Source organism: Lygodium microphyllum, chromosome 20 (genome assembly GCF_053477565.2).
Source record: "Lygodium microphyllum isolate KBCC chromosome 20, Lygodium_microphyllum_v1.1.10, whole genome shotgun sequence".
Classification (NCBI taxonomy): Eukaryota; Viridiplantae; Streptophyta; class Polypodiopsida; order Schizaeales; family Lygodiaceae; genus Lygodium; species Lygodium microphyllum.
The window spans coordinates 80903571-80908468 of NC_141154.1; the positions used below are offsets into that span (position 1 = coordinate 80903571).

General features: G+C 39.0%; 1 pseudogene; it reads left to right on the plus strand.

Moving 5' to 3' along the window:
- The first annotated feature begins 3125 nt into the window (after window positions 1-3125).
- Window positions 3126-4003, plus strand: LOC148019070 (malate synthase pseudogene; annotated as a pseudogene).
- Window positions 4004-4898: the final 895 nt, after the last annotated feature.

The window sequence follows — 4898 nt, forward strand, 5'->3', positions numbered from 1 at the left end:
GCGAACTACTTCACGCAAAAACGCCAGGTCCGAAGTGGATTTACGCTGCACTTAGTTAAAGGAGAATGGGAAACAAGAGGGTTGCAAAGCTTAGCCTCTCTACCATAAGGCATAGTCACATTCCATTCCCCTAAAATAGCGTAAATCGATTAAGTCATAACTCTAGGTCATCGCTTTCGTTATTTGTTTCCTTTGACGATCATCCTGCTGTTCTTTGAGATTTTGAGAAAAGTTCTCGGCTAACCGGGACCACCCATCCGTAGGACGGACCCATGGCCCATCCTTCACACTTTCCTCGGTTTGTTTTAGTTATGTAATTATCTAACACATTAATTTGACATGTAACAATCAGCTTCTTTAATTAATCCGTTAAGCACTAGTTCCTTCACGTAATCTTATCACGTGACATAGAAAAACAATATCAAACAAGTTCTTTATTAACATATCATCATTTTTATCTTTGAAATACAAGGAGTTCTGCCCATAGGCTTGTCCATAATCCGCCCGAAGGCTATCTAGTAATCCACGGGGATCACTAATCCAGGTTTCTGCCCGTAGACTAGTATGCGGGCCTCGAAATCCAATCCCGAGTCATGTTAGCCTCTTGTGCAGGACCTAGAAGGCGAGGGATTTACAGCCAAAGCCCCCCCTGGCACCCAAGCATCCTCGTGCTCCAAGTAGAGCTCAACGGAGAGACCTCTCGCGGCGGGTTCGGTCCAAGTTCCCAGTGCGGTCAACAACCCCCTTGGTTAGGGTCAGGCAGGCAGTCGGGGGTAACTAAAGCTGTCTCTCTCTTCAGGCCTTCAACCTGAAGTATAGATATTCATTCAAACAGTGCTCTAAAATCTCTAGCAAGCACAAACACTTTCATTAACCGATCTTGTTGTTGGCAAACTACTAAGGAATGATTCTTTGTTTTCGAATGCATCAGCACTCATTCCAAGGTGTCTTGCAACTTGGCAAGATCCCTTATATTCTGGGTTAGGGCATACCTTATTAACCCAACTTGGTCAACTCTAAAGTTCATTGGATACTTTAGTTTCCGGTTTTTGACTTTCCTTATTTAGAAGGATATCAAAGAATACATCCTTTTGCAAGATAACTTGCGTAAGGATCCGCCATCCTTGTTGAGGGTATTTAACCTTTCTTCTTGTGAATCAATCACAAGACTATATGACTTCGTACTTGCTGCACAAGTCTTGCATCGTAATATATGATGAAATAATCTGTTTTAGTTTCTTTAAGCTGACGTTTGTCCGACCTAGGGTTTCTTTTTAAGAACCTCGGGGACAAACCCTAGTTCTTTTACATTTACGAGACTATTGACCCTACAATCAGGAAAGATAGTCAAGTGTTTAAGGTATAAACGTTTCTTGGTCTTTAAATCATTCCCAAGCCATATTTTGCAGCATAGGTATTTCTAAGTTTACATTAATTCGGTTATCTTTTAGAAGGTACTATTGAGATCACCTCGGCACAATTTGTTATCCTTGTGACAATTGATTTTTCAGTCCTAAACTTTAATGCTTTGAGGTTACGTAAATTCAATTAATCTTCCTTTTTCCTTGCAAACAAAACTCATGCCAAATAACAATCTTTTCCTTGCTAAGATATGCAATTAGCAATGATAACTTCCTAGAATTCAAGCAACGTAAGAAACCTTTCATGAATTTCATCTTGTACGATGATTCGTTGCAAAAAGGAATGGGGCTAATAGTGCAAGATGTAGTTTTTATACCTTCCATATTTAACTAAAATATACTACTATAGTAGGTAGATCATCTCACTCATAATTTGTTTCAAAGCATGATGCTATTTGAAGGAAACTATTTTTATTATATTATCATTTTTTGCATGTTCAATTAAACTAAACTCCTTCATCGTAAGTAACTAGGACAAAATATATCTGATCCCTAACAATTCATCTTGCATGATTAAATTAAAACCCATATAAAACCAAGAATGAAAAACCTGGTTTTGGGGTGAGCTAGAATAGACAAACATAAGCTGGAATAGAATAGAAAATGAAAAGAATGAAGCATTAGCTTGAACAACTCAAGAGCTAGAATAAAGAACGAAACATGGTTTGGAACAACTCAACAACTAGCTACAATAAAGAACAAAACATCAGCTGGAACAACTCAACAGTTGGAATAATAAGGAACGAAACATGAGCTGGAATATTAAGGAATGAAACATGAGCTGGAATAACTCAACAGCTAGAATAAGGAATGAAACATCAGCTGGAACAACTCAACAGCTGGAATAATAATGAAACATCAACTGGCATTAGCTACAATATAGACAAAATGATATGAAACGTAGCATGAAGAGCCAAAAATCAGCTGGAACACGATCATCAGTTGGAAAGAATAATAGACGAGATGCAAACAGATTATGAGCTTGTACTAAATTGTGCAAATGAAACATCAATAGAAATGTTATATCATTAGTTGGAATATCAAGAGCTCATCAGCTGCAACATCAACCAAAGATCATCAGTTGGAAACATAATATCAAGACAAAACATTTGCTAGAAAACAGATCATCAACTAGACTATCATTAGCCCATTAGCTGAAACATAAAATAAGACCCTCAAACGTGACAAACAGTGACTTTGGAAGTATTGCTGATAGTGATAGGCCTATATAGACCACGCCACCTCATACCTCCTCCTCTTCATCTAATTCAATAATCATACACACTGATTTATTAGAACTCTGCTCCAATTTACTTCCAATAAGCTTTTTCTCATCTTCCAAAGCATCACTTGTTGCATTTCCATCCTTTTTCAAGCTAGCAAACTGCTTGTTATCTTCCAAAGCACTGCTTGTTCCATTCCCATCCTGTTTCAAGCTGTTAAACTGCTTGCTATCATCCTTCAAGGTACCAACTGATCCATGTCCATCCATGTGGTTTGTCTTTTGAGATTTGGGCCCTTTTTGCTTCTCCTCTGATGATGCCTTTCTCTTTCTTGCCATGGCTGAGCCAAACTGCTTGATATCTTCTAAAGCATTGCTTGTTCCATTCCCATCCTATTCCAAGCTAGCAAACTGCTTGTTATATCATGGCCCACGTCTTTGTGGCCAAGTCCCTCCCCTCAGCATCCCTGTGAATAGTTCCAATGGTTGCCCATCAGGAATTTTGTTCAGTAAAACCAGGGAGTCTTGAGCTTCCTGCAGGTGTACTTGTGTGTGGGCGTGTGGACGCAGGTTGTGAGACTGTCCTCACAAAGGAGGCTCTCCAATTTGTAGCCTCTTTGGAGAGGGTATTCAGGCCATGTGTAAAATATATCCTCTCATGAAGAAAAGAGCAGCAAGCCAAGTATGATGCAGGAGAAGTCCCTTCATTCGATCCAGCAAAACCAGGCTCGTTCGTGATAGTGACTGGGTGTGTGCCAAGACACCAACTGTCATTGCAAATCGGAGAGTGGAAATTACAGGTCCTGTGGAGGGGAAGATGGTTATAAATGCATTGAATTCTAGAGCCAAAGTCTTCATGGCGAACTTTGAGGACTCTTTAGCTCCTTTATGGGGTAATACAATGAGGGGTCATATTAATCTTAGAGATGCAGTGAATGGAACCATTCAATTTGAAGACAAGGCACGGAATAAGCTCTATAAACTAAATGATTCAACAGTAGTGCTTTTTGTGCGGCCAAGGGGTTGGCATCTTCCAGAAGCTCATATTGAGATAGATGGAGAGCCAGCAACGGGTTTTTTTTTGTGACTTTGGCCTCTATTTCTTTCATAACCATGCAGCATTTAGGTCCAAGCACAATGGTTACGACCCCTTCTTTTATTTGCCCAAGATGCAACACTCAAGGAAAGCAGCAGTTTGGAATTGGTATTTGAAAGAGCACAAGATCTGCTAGGTGTTCCTCGAGGTAGCATAAGAGCCACCGTGCTGATTGAGACTCTTCCAACAGTTTTTCAGATAAATGAGATTTTGTATGCACTGAGGCAACATTCCGCAGGGCTCACATGCAGGCGTTGGGATTAGGTTCGCTGCTATCAAGAAGATAGGGTTAGCACCTGTTATGGAGTCGTCTTGTCTCGATGAAGTCACAGGGATGCAAGACATGGACGCAATTACAATGTTCGTGACAAAAGAATCCAGCCAGGCTTTTACATGTCTGTGACTGGTCTAATGCAGCATCGACTTGCTTGTGCAGGCAGGAGAGACAGAGAGGAGGGTGAGGCACCGATGACCGGAGGCAAGGAGAGAGGACACAAGGAACTTTCAATCAATCCCCATATAGGAAAAAAAGAGAATTCCCCATGGAATTCCCTAGTTGAAAATACATATAAGTGGGGAAAGTAAAATCTAGGGAAAATGGGACATTTCCTAGTGAGAACAAGTAGGGAATCACATAAGACCTTTCCTATTCCTACATAGGAAAATACAAAATTTTCTATGTAGGGAATAATTCCTATATAGGAAATATTTCATATATAGGAAAATTTTTCTAGAGGTGATTCCCTAGGTACTCTCACTAGGAAATCTCTCATTTTTCCTATTTTTTACATTCCCTACTTATATGTACTTTCAACTAGGGAATTCCATGGAAATTCTCTTTTTTCCTTATCACTTTATCTACTTTGCCCTTCCTCTTAAACATGCTAAAATCAAACAAGAAATTGCACAATAAATATTTAACTAGAAAATTATATAGAGAATGTCATCATTTCTAAGTAAGGATCAATAACATACATCTAATGATCAAAATAGATTAAACAAATTAAAACATCAACATCTACTTCTAGCAACCAAAAGAAAAATGAAAATAATTTTAAAGGAGCATAGAACTAAAAACTAATTAAGCAACATGTGTGTCTTGATTGTTTTATCTCTTAAATCTCCAATATGTTGCAAAGTAATAAATGTTTGTCTACCC